The sequence below is a fragment of the Rhododendron vialii genome, chromosome 1a (assembly GCF_030253575.1).
Source record: "Rhododendron vialii isolate Sample 1 chromosome 1a, ASM3025357v1".
In the NCBI taxonomy this organism is placed as follows: domain Eukaryota; kingdom Viridiplantae; phylum Streptophyta; class Magnoliopsida; order Ericales; family Ericaceae; genus Rhododendron; species Rhododendron vialii.
The window spans coordinates 29,643,535-29,657,377 of NC_080557.1; the positions used below are offsets into that span (position 1 = coordinate 29,643,535).

Consider the following 13,843-nt stretch of genomic DNA (forward strand, 5'->3'; position numbering starts at 1 on the left):
GATTTTGACCTCCAGCCTTTTAATAAAATCTGTTTCCCAAGTAAATGCCCCCCCCCCCCCCCCCCCCCCCCCCCCCCCCTCTCTCTCATGTACCACAGCAAGTAAAATGTTTTTTTTGGCTGCTTTTTTTCCCCCCCGGTTATTATATACAATTTTCTTTCACATTTGATAGTCTTGTATCAAATTTTTTTAGATTAGTAATATGTCTCCGCGTGAAAATTCTAAAAAAAAATCATTAAAGACAAAAATAATTCAAGACTTTTTAGATTATTTTTGTCTTCGTTCAAAAATGGGCATAAATATGAGGTCAACCCTAAGTCACATAATGTGCGGATAAAGGCAGGTGCTGAGCATGAGCGTAGAACTTTCTTGTTTAAGTATGGATGAGTTTTTCCTAAAAAAATTATTTATAGTTTAAGAACTTTAGACAAATTGTTTCCGCTAAATGAACGTTTCGTTGATGCATGTGAGAAGAATGACATTTCTTAAAATACGTATTTTTATGAGTTTTAGCTCATTATTTTGTTACGCTGTAGGAAAATACAAATATAAGAATTACATGAAATTGAAAATAACTTTCAATCATTATAAGTCTAACCCAACTACTAGCCCCCATTATTACGAGAAATCAGTACAAAGGAAATAAGATTCAAATGCAATTGTGAAAACTTTGAAGATTCGGATCCCTGACCACCTAGTAAAATGCCAAATTCTTGACCAGCTGAACTAACCACTGTTAAGGGGTGTTTCCACTAAGGAAAAATTTTGAGATTTTTTTTTTGTTGTTCAAAGTTGTTAGTTGTTGAAAAATTAGTCCCCTCTTAGGGACTAGGCGGTGGTTTGATGCCTAAATTAGACAGCCAATTAGTCGGGCGCCTAGTCCCCACTTAGGCACTAGGTGCCCCTTTTCCGCCCGATTAGCACCTAGCGATTTTTAGAATATTGCCGATAGTGAATAAATGAGTGAGAAATGTCAAATTGTTTTCAATAGTGAATAAATTATTGATATGTATGCGTGAAAAAAATTATTGAGAATGAAGTTATTGCTAAAAAAAATTTTTATTAGTATGAACAAGTTGATAAAATAGTATAATTTATTGATTAACGTAAACAACTTGTAGAACATCCCAAAGTTTTTTCGTTTTCCTTCTTGGAAACATGGCTTAATTCGTTAGATATATCAAGAGAAATCTGAGAAACCCAACCTAAATGTTAAGGGTCCACCGCACCAACTTGGAGGAAAGAGGTATAGCCTATAGGGTTAGTTTGGTCATTTAACGGAAAAGAGTTTAGTTCAAGCCGTACAACCTGGTCATTGCATCGGAATTGGTAAAAGTGGCTTTCAAATCAGGCGCGTGTTGAACACTATGGTCAGCCCAGTGGACGGAATGTAGAATTTCCCAATTACAAATATGTGGTCTAAACATGTGCCGCACAAATAACGAGAGGGATTTGCATTCACAGGATTGGCCCCCGCAACAACCCAGCGATGTTACTAACAGTACTTGCGGAACCCAAGCGGAAAAGAATTTGCCACCGCGGGAAGCACCTCGCAGAGCTCTACAAGTTGCGATAATCAGTCCAAACCATGGAGATCGCTACGGAAGATCAACATGAGGCTAGAACCATCGCGGGTCCAAACTGGCCGCGAGAGTGGCGTCTGCCGCGGGAGCGGCGGCAAGATGTGGCGAGATCCAAACTGATCTGCAGGAATTAATCTTTGGTGAACATGCCGCGAGGGTCACTCATAGTCGTGGGAGCGGGAGTCATTATAACAACGGGGATCACCACCCAAGATTGGCCCGACGCGGGAACCACCGCAGAGAAGAACGCATTGCCGCTCATGTCTGTAAATTTGCATGGTTGCGGGCAGCGAACTTACCGTAAGAATCAGTCCCAACCGTAGAGATCGCTCGAGATGGTCTTCCCTCCATCGCTCTTTGTAGGGGTTCGATTTGACGGGACCTCGACTGTAATTCAAGTTAGGTTCATTCCTCTGTGGCTCCGCACCCCTACTACTGCGCCTGCAACAAGTCACTATGGCTGGGTCAGCCTAGTGACCCTCCAACGATCAAATTAGATCTCAGGGGGAGAATGTAGATCTTGGGTTAGGGAAGAATGACAGACCTCTCCAGGTGACTATCCCTTTGTATTTATAGACCTAGGTTTACTTGGCCTCTAAGCTAGCGCGTGGAGGAAATGCTCGGGTAACCGCCTTGGGTGACATCATATGTGACGAATGGGGAAAACGGTTATGGAGCACATGGCTAGATCTGATCCCAATGATTACGCTTGCCGCACAATCCTCATGGGCCCTATCTGGCGTAACTGCTCTTGCTAAATGGCTTTAGAAGAGCCGAAACAAACACAATGTTGTTGATAGTTCCGAAGTGACCAAAGGCCAATACCGAATGCCTAACCGAACAGATTATCGAAGACATCTTGTAATCAAGCTACGGACTCAACCTTCTTCAGTCTTCGGTTCACACCACTCGGTCAGATTACCAAACGGATAACCGAGGCCACCACAACAGCCTCTCAACTTCTTGGAGCGCCACCTTTCGGCTCTAGGGAGTTGATTCTTCTCGTGAACCGACGTGAAGAACAACTTTGAAAGTGACCAAACAGCTAGCCGCGACCCTAGGAGACACGCGTCAATCATCGCTGAAGTATGGGTCATCATGAGCTGTCTCGGCATGCGCCGTATCAAATGATTGGTACAAAACATTTGCACAACGCTTCGTTCCCCGCGCGGCCTCTCGAACATCCTTTTAAAAAGGGGGAAGTAGGAGATAGAAGAGTCATCCTCTCTCTCTGTCATCAACGAACTGCTGCCGCCCGTCCAACCCAGCTTCAAATCAAGATTTCGAGTACTGTGGGAACGGATCTTTGCACGGAAACCAGGTATTCTGATCTCCACGTATTAATCTTCACTTCTTGATCGTTTTTGTCAAGTTTCTCATCGATTTTTTCATACATTACGGCTAAGCATTCATGGCGGCGTTGGATACCTCCATCACTGTTCATGTTTTTCCCAAGGCCTATAGTCTTCTCGAGGCCTATATTCATCCCAATGCCTATATTCATCCCGAGACCTTAGGAATAGTTACAAGCCCCAGGGACTCTTCCCGAAGAGGAGTGTTTTGACAGAGACTAAGATCTTGGTGATTCCGAGGAGCAACGACCATTCTGTCCCAAGCATTAGATCCTCTTACTTTCCCCTAGGCATATAGCTAACGGGTTTTTGCACATTCTTTTCTTTGTTAGGTTGGGGCGAATGGTCATTGAGCTTTCTTCGGACAGTTCCAGTAGTTCAGACTCTTCTCCTGTTGAGATTCCCGAGGACATCCACCAAGCACTTCAGGTCTGAGCATTTTTTCGAACCCTGGTTGACCATATTGAACCATTTGACCCCTCTAGAGCTCCTCATGTGGTGACGACATTCGATCTCGGGAAATGGAAGCTCCCAATACCTCGAACCAAGGGCCGGGACCATTCGCAAATGCCCCCGAGGAGGTTCGGGGACGCAAGAGACAGATGAGGCCATGTCCTTACAAAAATCAATACTTCAATGGCACCTCGGCAGCCTACGCCGAGTTCAAAAGGGTTTACAGCATCCCTCTGGATGTCGAGGTCTGTCTGCTTCCAAACACCAACCCCAACGATTTTCCTCACCGACAGAAGGAATTGATTTTTCCCTTGATGGCAATCACTGAGGGAGGAATTAGGTTCCCTCTGCACCAGTTCGTGCGACGGGTACTCCGAACCTTAGCTCTCACCTCTTCCCAACTCACGGTGAATTCCTACCGAATCATTATCAGCATCATAGAGCTGAGGAGGCATTACAACATGACCTTTGGGCTTAAGGAACTCTTCGGAGTATACCTGGTTGGGATCAACCGAGAAAACGCTCAATGTTATCTCTCCTGCCGGACAGGGTACATCACGTTTTTAATAGATCGTTTGCCCGACTCCGAAGAGTGGGCGAGTATTTACGTCTCAATCTTCGGGAACTTCATGTTTAGGCCCGGAGAGAGCATTGATACTGCGACCACGGTCCAATTCGAGACCGGAACTCCTGGTTGGTAGATTTCTTCCCTTAGTTCATGTCTTGCATTCTTTTTGTCTCCTCTTATATACTGACTCTTCTTACCTCTTTTGATTATGTTTTACAGTTGAGAGGGTCGTGCAGGGCCTTCGGGAGAGAGCGGTTTGGGCTCAAATCACCGCTGCCTACGCCATCCCTCTCACAAGCTGGTATGCCCCTGATCAGCTCGGGTACACTCCGACTTATACTGGCTACTTGAAGAGGAGGCCGAGGCAGCATGGGGTTCCTCGAGCAGGCCGAGGACGAGGCAGAGGGAAAGGTAAAAGGAGAGGAGAGGAAAGGGGAGATGGGGAAGTCGGGACCCCGGAGATCGACGGAAGCAATTCTAGTCCTTTGGGCACAATCCGAGAGGAGATCATTTGAGAGACCCCATAGAGAATAAGACTCAGCAACGAGATGAGCGATCGTGGAAGGGAGGTTCTGAACTTACGGCGCCAGAGGCCTCGAGGCCGAGGCGCTGGCATTGCGATCGGTTTGCCAGGAGTCGGGACCACGAGGGCCACCCCTGTTTCTCCAAAAGAGCCCCTGGAGAAAAAGGCTCGGCAAGAGGAAGGGGATTGCAACCGAGGGAGGGATAGGGAGACGATCCTGATCAAGGAGGGAGAGGAGCGACGAGACGAGGGAGATGAAACTAGGGGGGAACTGATATCGAGACTAGGGTTCCAGCAAGAGAGGTCCCCTGGGCTCCCAAGGTTCGACATTATGTGGGACGCCTAATTCATCACGCTGACAGTGCTTCCACTAATATCGGGATGGCATTCGGGTTGCTTCGGTCCTGCATTCTCCCAAAGGATGCCCGAGCTGTCAAAGGCTGCACCGAGCATCTCACAGGGGAAATAGCACAGGCGCTTCTGAATGTAAGCTGCTTTTCTTCAACCCATTTTGATTTAATATTGGTTTTGATCAACGTTTTTTTCTATTTTGAGTCGGCAGGCTGGCGCTCGGGAATTGGTAGTGAATGATAGATGCAAAGCGCAGGAGTGGCAGATAGAGGAGTTGAAGCAGGCTCTTGGGTTGAGGGAGGATGACCTAAAGATTACTCGGGAAACTTGCGACCTTTGCCTCACGGACTTCTAGAGATGTGATAAGGAGAGGGTACTCGCCGAGGGTCGAGCTGCAAAGGCTGAAAAGGATGCAACGACTCTGAGGGTCACGCGAGCTCGCGATGTTGAGGCTGCGAGGAACAAAGGTTATGATGAAGGTTGGGACGCGGCCGGAGTAGAATACAAGAAGCAAGTTTGAGAGATTGAGGCTGAGCTACACAGAGATCGCTTCCTAGACGGAGTACGCTTCAGCCACGAGGCCCTGTTAAGCAAACTTGATCTCCTTGAAAACTCAGAACTCTGAGCCGTGCCCCAGCCACCTCCCAAAGAGCTCGAGTTGCCCAAAGAGGAAGATGAAATAGTGCCGAATCCCGAGGAATTATAGGTCCCCGAGAACCAGGTTGATCCCGGTGCCCCTGCTCCTGCTGATGCTTGAAAAAGCTTCACCCCTCTCTTCTGAGAAATGTTTTAAACTTTTTGTTTTACCATTTGACTGGACGGCTCTGAACATTTGGAGTTTGCCGTTCCAGAGTTTGTAAATATTTCTTGCTATGGTAGGTGCCGAATGCCTGGCCAAAGCCGGATCACTTGTTTAAGTAGGATTTGAACTTGCAATTCACTTTTGTAGCTTGTGTGAATAATGTTTTCTATTCCCGAATGTTATGTTTATCTTTGAAATGCTTGTACGAATTTGTTGTTGCTGCTTCGGTGTCGATCCCCCTGCTTCGGTGAGACTTGTGGATTTGTCAAATAGGTTTTACCGAAGCACGGACCAGAGCATTTGCAAAACATACTCAAAGATGGCTCAAAAAAAGGTTTATTTGTGGGTGCCTCCTGCTTTGGGCAGGTCTGCTGTGTTAAGCAAGTAGGAAGGGAATCGAAGCATAGGGGTCAATTTCTGAAGCCCCTTCCTCTGACAAGGTCGGGAGGGGTCGAGTGACCTAATCCAAAGCAAGTATGAAGCAATTTTGAATTTCCACACCCCTACTTCGGGTTAGGGTGCCTTGGCTAGTTGTTAGGAAATTATTGAGTGATGAACAAACTCATGATAAGGTAGGGCTACTAGGGATTTAGGCTGGGGTCCCGAAGGGGAGATGGCACTGGCCAGGACTTTGGGATGCAGCGAAACCGAGCAGTGAATGACTATAGGTGGCTCGGTATAAGGGGCTTGGGAGAAAATCGAGTATCGTTAAAGCGAACGACCGCAAGTCCAAACGACCGCGAAGGTCGGGGAGACTTTGAGGGAATTTTGCCCGAGGGTTTCACCCAGGAGAAGACAAACCCCTGAAGTCAAAATAAAACGGTCCGATCGATAACGAACTGAGTGGAAAAAGTAAACAACAGAAACAAAAAAAACAGGCATTGGTAAGAAAAGAAAATTCTCATTGATACGTGCTTGGTACTGTCGTTACATAAGCAAGTTGTCCCCAAAACAAAATTACTTAGAAGATAAATACTGGTAAAAGGGAAAACGACGGGTCCTCAGAACTGAGGGGCTGCTAGCCATACAACTTTTTCAGGTTGTTTGCGTTCCAGGTTTTAGCAATAGGAGAACCGTCCAGCTTCTCCAACTTGTAATTTCCTGAGCCGAGGTGCTTGAGGACTCAGTAGGGGCCCTCCCAGTTGGGCATTAACTTCCTTTTCTTGGACTTTTCCACCACTTTCTTTCAGACGAGGTTGTTAGGTTTGAACGACCTAAGATGGACGCTATGGTTGTGGCCCTTTGCAACTTCCTGTTGGTACGATGCGAGCTTGATCCTTGCATTTTCACGTTTGTCTTTGGCCAAGTCGAGATCCGAAGTGATGTTGTCGTTGTTTACCGACCCGTCGAAATTTTAGTACACATTGTTGGGAGCCCGACTTGGAGGGGAATGATAGCCTCCATTCTAAATGCCAAGGAGAAGGGAGTGCGACCAGTGGATCGCTGAGGTGTAGTACGATAGCCCCAGAGTACCCTAGGTAACTCGGCCCATTTGCCCCGGCATGACTCAAGTTGGCGCTTGAGCCCGGATGAAATTACCTTGTTCGCAGCCTCGGCTTGCCTGTTACCTTGGGACTAAGCCGAAGTGGATGTGTCTCATTTGATGCCGTATTCGTTTAATAGGGATCAGTATTTCTGACTGATAAACTACCACTCGTTGTCCATGATGATGGCAAAGGGAACACCAAAGCGAGAAATGATATTTCGCCAAACGAAATGAATGACATCTATTTCTTCAATAGTTACTAAGGGCTAGACTTCGACCCATTTCAAGAAATAGTCAGTGACGGTTAAGAGGAACTTGAACCCACCAGGAGCAACGGGGAGCTTACCGACGATAGGGGCGAACATCTTGCATTTCCTACAACGCTTGACAAACTCTTCAGAATCCTTCTTCATTGTTGGCCACCAATACCCCTGGGAGATGGCTCGGTGAGCGAAGGACTATCCACCGGAGTGACAACGGCTGTCACCGGTGTGGAGCTCTTCGATGATGCCCGGTACTTGGTGGGGTTGTGCGACCAGCAAATACGGGCCGATTAATGATCTTCGGTAATGCTTACCGTTCTGATTAAGCGAAAAAAGAGCGGCTTTACTGCGGAGTCGATGAGCGTCCTTCTTGTCGATGGGGAGGATATCATCTCAAAGGTAGCCAATGATCTCATCCATCCAGCTCGGGCCGAGCTCTATGCTGAGTACCTCTTGATTCAATACTTCAAGTTTGAAACTGGGCTTGTCAATGGAGCTGAAAGAGATAGAGCGATGTCTTGACGAGGAGCAAGCCGAGGCGAGCCCTGCAAAAGCATCGGCATGGGAATTCTGTTCCCTAGAGATATGTTCGACTCGGATAGCTTTGAAATTCTTGATGAGTCGGACGACAGAGCTAAGGTAAGTACGCATTCGGTCATCCCGAGCTTCATATTCCTCGGAGATTTGGTTGACTACTAATTGGGAATCACTATAAACCACAAGTTCTTCAATACGCAGGGCTTCGGCCGTTTTGAGCCCTGAGATAAGTGCTTTGTACTCAACCTCATTGTTGGAGGCTGGGAAGTTGATAGAGAGGGAGCTTTCGTGTAAAACGCTAGAAGGGGAGAGGAGGACGACCCGGCTTCTGTGCCTTGGCTATTGGAAGCGCCGTCGACATACATCTTCCATACATCTCCGTGAAAAAGCTTCCAGATAGTGCTCGGGTTTTCCTGGAGCATTGCTTCGGTGCTTGGAGCTGGAGCCGAAGTAGGAGGATCAACCAGAGTGAGTTCGGCGATGAAGTCAGCGAGGGCCTGAGCTTTGATTGCTGTCTAAGGCTAGAAATGGATTTCATAGTTCGTGAGTTCGACAGCCCACTAAGAGATCCGGTTAGAAAGATCTGCCTTCCGGAGAAGAGATTTAAGAGGGTACTCAATGAGGACGATGATGCGGTGTGACTGGAAGTATGGAGCGAGCTTCCTGGAGGTTGAGACATGGGCGAGAACAAGTTTTTCCTGTGGTAAATAGCATGTCTCGGTAGGGGTCATTGTCTTACTAGAGTAGTAGATGGGTTGGTGATCCTGACCTTCCTATCGGACGAGCACCGAGCTTATGGTGTGCGGAAAGACGGCCAGGTATAGAAACAAGTCCTCCTGGTCCCGAGGCATGAAGAGGAGTGGGGCCTCGGAAAGGTAAGTCTTCAACTGCTGGAGGGCTCGATCACAGTCTTTTGTCCAATTAAAGCTTCGTCGGTTGCCCTTTAAGAGGGCGCAAAATGGTTGGCATTTGTCGGAGGAGCGACTGATGAATCGGTTCAGGGCGGCGGCCATGCCTGTTAAACCTTGAACGTTCTTCTTGTTATAGGGAGCCGATAGTTTCTCAATGGCAAGTAGTTGAGCAGGGTCGGCTTCAATACTGCGTTGGGAGACGAGGTGATCAAGAAATTTGCCGGAGCTGACACTGAAGGCACACTTTTCGGCATTGAGGCCGAGCTTATGTTTTTTGAGGATTTCGAAGGCTTCGGCGAGGTGGGTTAGGTGATCACCGACAACCATTCTTTTTGACTACCATGTCGTCAATGTAAGCCATCATGGTGTCACCAAGTAAGCACTCAAACATCTTGGTTATCTTTCATTCAAAGGTGGCCCCGTCGTTTTTTAGGCCGAAGGGCATAACGAGATATCCGAAGATTCCATGAGAGGTGATGAAGTCTGTGTTTTTGACGTCTCCTTCGCTCATGGCGATCTGATGATAGCCCTAGTAAGTGTCCGTAAAACTGAGTCGGGCATGGCCGGTTGTGGCATCGACGAGCTGGTCAATCCGTGGAAGGGGGAAGAAGTCTTTTGGGCAGGCGTCATTAAGATTGGAATAATTGACGCAAACCTGCCATTTGCCATTCTTCTTCTTGACCACCACGGTGTGGGCCAACCACCTAAGGTATTGCACTCCTTGGATGGCCTTCGCATTTAGGAGTGGGTTGACCTCGTCAATGATAGCTTCGGAATGGACCGGGGAGGATCACCTTGCTCTTTGTGCAACTGGGCGTTTGGCTCGGTCAATGTTGAGTTCGTGGTAAATAAACGAGGGATCGACCTCGGGCATCTCATACGGGGTCCATGCGAATACTTCTATGTTTTTGTTGAGGAAGTCAACCATCTCGTTCTGGTCGGAGTCATTAAGTGAGGAATCGATGAGGAAAAAATGAGAACCATCTTCAGTGATTGGGACGGTGATAAGGTCTTCTATTGCTTTCTCGTCGGTCGGTCTGCCGACGTCTTATAGAACTGGGACCTCGGGAACCTCGATGAGGTTGACTTGGGAAGTTTGCCTCCTGCTTCGGACCGCGTTAACATAACATCTTTTGGCCGCGGTTTGATCTCCATATAAGTCCTCCTGGCGTCCAGTAGCACCGATGAAGCGGACCACCTGGTGATAAATGGAGGCGATAACTTTCAACTTATGGAGCCAGGTGCGCCCGACATTTGCTTTGTAAGGACTGGGAACATCTACCACCATAAATTCTATGTCAAGGAGCACGGATCCTGCGCGGACGGGAAGAGTGATGGTGCCAAGGGGCCATACCGGTGCCCCGTTGAACCCAATGAGGGGGAATTCGGAGGGACGGAGGTCGGTGTCTTAGATCTTCAAATCCTTGAATAGAGAATAGTACATGACCTCGACAGAGCTGCTTTGGTCCACAAGGACACGTTGGACGTTAAGGTTCCAATGTGTAACGTGACCACGAGGGCGCCATTATGTGGGAGCTGGATCCGGTCGAGGTCTTTTCTCGGTAAAGGTGATAGTCCATTTGGAGCCGTCATCGGTCCTGGCACACTTTGGCTCGGGACCGACCAACATGACCTGTTTGGAGGAAGAGGCATCATCTAGCTCGGCACGTATGATACAAGCGGCCCCGGAGTTAAGAGGGCCGTGGATAACATGGATCGTTTGAACTTCTTCTTCGGTATGGTTCTCGGAACGCTGTGCTCGAGCCCTGGTCTTCTCGTGGTCAATGAAGTTACCAAGATGGCCTCCTGCTCCAATCTGCTCCAAGTAAGCCTTGAAAGGCTTGCAGGCAGTGGTAAAGTGACCTTGCTCATTGTGGTAATTGCATCGGACGATAGGGTTCTTGATTTTCCCGTTCTCGGTGCCGAGTTTTTGGTTTGGGAAGGAGAAGAAAGGCTGATTTTTCACTTGGTTGATGATCCGGTAGATTGGAGAGGCAAAGACGGTTTTCTTGGCGTTGAAGTCGGTTGGCTTCGGTCCTTTCCTCGAAGACTGCTTGATGTTGTTAACCTATTTTTTAGGGGTTGAAACAGGTATGGGAGCCGGAGTGGCTACCGAAGCTAACACTGTTATTGAGTTTGTGAGCTTCCCGATGCCCCTCTCAGCTTTGGATTCGATGAACTGGCACCACCCTCGATACGAGTTATGAGGTCTTTCATGGAGTTGGGCTTGTGGCGAGCGAGGTTGTCGTAGACCTGTTCGTCCTGGGAGGTAAGACCGAGCTTGAATCCTCGGGCCGAGATGACACTGTCACAACCTTCTATTTCATTGAACAATTCCCAGTAGCGACCGACCTACTGGCGGAGCGTTTCGTCATTTCATTTTCGGAGAGCGAGGAGGGAATCGATTTCCTTCTCGTGCTTGTTGCTCGTGACTAATCAAGCCATGAAGGCATCACAGAGGGAGTCGAACGAGGAGATTGATCGGGCTGGGAGCTGGTTCAACCATGTGAGACCCAGGTTCCCGAGGCTGGAGGGGAAAACCTTACATAAGAAGGTATCGTCCGAAGGTTCGTTCCGGAGGAAAAGAGACATGACAAGCTTGTATTGTCCTAGGTGAGTGTATGCCTTAGTCTTGCCATTGTACTTAGCAAATTTGGGTTCGGTGAATCCTTTTTGGGGGGTGACCGAGTCTATCTCTCTTATGAAAGGAGAGGTCTTGAGTCTTTCTAGCCTGGTGTCGCGATGAAGTCGGATCGAACGGTCGGAACCGTCTGGACGCTCGGTCACTGTACGCTTCTTCGGGACAAGCTGATCCAACCTTTCATACTCCTTTCTCTTCGGAACGATGCTTGCCGACTTATGGGGGGAGCGCTCATGGTGGTCTCTTCGGTAGCTATCCCGAGGGGACGGCTCCAGTCGCTCGGTGATTGGGCTTCTGTTACGGGTTTCTTTAGGGTGTGAGATGATAGGGCTTTTGGTTCAAGCATTTTTCAGACGCTCATGGTATCCCTTCGTCTGGAACTCCAAGAGACCATTGTCATCCTTGGCAACCCTTGTAAAGCTGGGATGAATTCATGTTGCCCCTTGCTAATCCGAACCGAATGAGTGGAAGAGGCAGAGATGCTTCTTGCTCCGAGCCTCTCGAAGGCGGATGGTTTTCGACGAGGTTGCTTAGGGGAACAGGAACGTTCCCTATGCCACGCACCCCTTTCGATTCGACCATCCTCTACACCTAGTGGCTCAAGGCGGTCTTTAACTGAGGGCTGGGGTCAGAGCTCCACCAGGTGGTCTCCTTCGCGAATACAGGGAGGACTATGATAGCTTTTTCTTTCGCCACGGCTCTTAGAGGAATGAGATGGGGAGATCTAGAGGAGATGCTTGATGTCGACCAATTCGTCCCGAACATGCTTGTCTCGTTCCACGACTGTTGTTAGGTCGTCAATTTTCCGTTTCAGGTGGCAGATGTAGGTGTGGAGTTCAGAGGACGAGCCACCGTCCGGAGTTGAGGTCCCAACTCCGACTCCGATGGACATATGAGCTTTCCCTAAGGCGTTGGCTCCGTCGGAGGCCAGGTTATGGTCCCCGAGGGGGCCGAGCCTGAGGGTGGTGTCATTGCGGTGCGTTTCTTCCACCTCCACCATATCTGAAGTAGGAACGATGAATGGAGTTTTCTGCAGAAAATGAGATGAATGCTGAGAGGATGGCTAGGTCCCTAGCAGAGTCGCCAATTGTAGGGGTTCGACCTTGACCGTAATTCAGGTTAGGTTCCTTCCTCTGCGGCTCCGCACCCCTGCTGCTAAACCTGCAACAAGTCACTAGGGCTGGGTTAGCCCAATGACCCTCCGACGATCAAATTAGATCTCAGGGGGAGAATGTAGATCTAGAGTTAGGGAAGAATGGCATACCTCTCCAGGTGACTATCCCTTTGTATTTATTGACCCAGGTTTACTTGGCCTCCAAGCTAGTGCGTAGAGGATACGCTCCGGTAACCACCTCAGGTGACGTCATATGTGACGAATAAGGAAAATGGTTACGGAGCACATGGCCAGATATGATCCCAATGATTATGCTTGCCGCACAATCCTCATGGGCCCCATCTGGCGTAACTGCTCTTGCTAAATGGCTTTAGAAGCGCTGGAAATGCTGTTGATAGTTCCGAAGTGACCGAAGGCCAATACCGAATGCTTAACCGAACAAATTACCGAAGACATCTTGTAATCAAGCTACGGACTCGACCTTCTTCAGTCGTGGTTCACACCACTCGGTCAAATTACCAAACTGATAACCGAGGCCACCACACTCTTATTTCCGAAAGCTAGCAAGGAAGCGATGAACCATGGGAAACACCCTCATTATGAACCTAACTCATCTCTTTTTTCCGCGAGAGTAGCACATGGCTGCGGAGTCGCAAATTGCCGCAAGCACTACCAGTAGCGGGAATCATAGCTTGGAACTGTAATGATTGCGAGTGTGCCGCAAGATTCGCGTTTAGCCATTGGCGCAGAATGTGCCAAGAGGCAAAAATCAAGCTCCCAGAATTGACCTTGAGAGAACATGCCAGAAGGGTCACTCCGCGGGAGCTACCGCGGAGTTGCAAACAGAAAGCAAAAATATTCTCTATGAAGGCGAGTATCGCGGGAGCCACCGCGCAGCCAAATTTACTGTGGTACGCGTGGGAGTATAATCTAGCGTGCCGCAAGATCGTGTGGCCGCAAGAATAGTACAGCGGGAGTAAGCAGTCAACGCAGGAGTCACATCAAGTGCGAAATGCTCACCGGCCTTACTTAACAGTTGGCCCATGTCGAAGAAGAGTGGGCGTAATGGTTGAAAGACGCTGTTGCAAACCACTTAATGAGAAGCCCATGCCAAAGAAGATTGGGCATAATAGTTTGTAGGGGGCCGAAATATTCGAAGGTTCAAAAGGGGGGATGAGGGTTCACACGCTGTTTAACCCATCATAAAAGCTATCACAGTACACCTATAAATGAGTGTGGACATCGGCTGGACCGAAGGA

General features: G+C 48.5%; 1 pseudogene; it reads right to left on the reverse strand.

Moving 5' to 3' along the window:
- LOC131330168 (probable sulfate transporter 3.5) overlaps positions 1-3,087 on the reverse strand; it is a 48,911-nt pseudogene extending 45,824 nt beyond the window's left edge.
- Between the last annotated feature and the right edge of the window lie 10,756 nt (positions 3,088-13,843).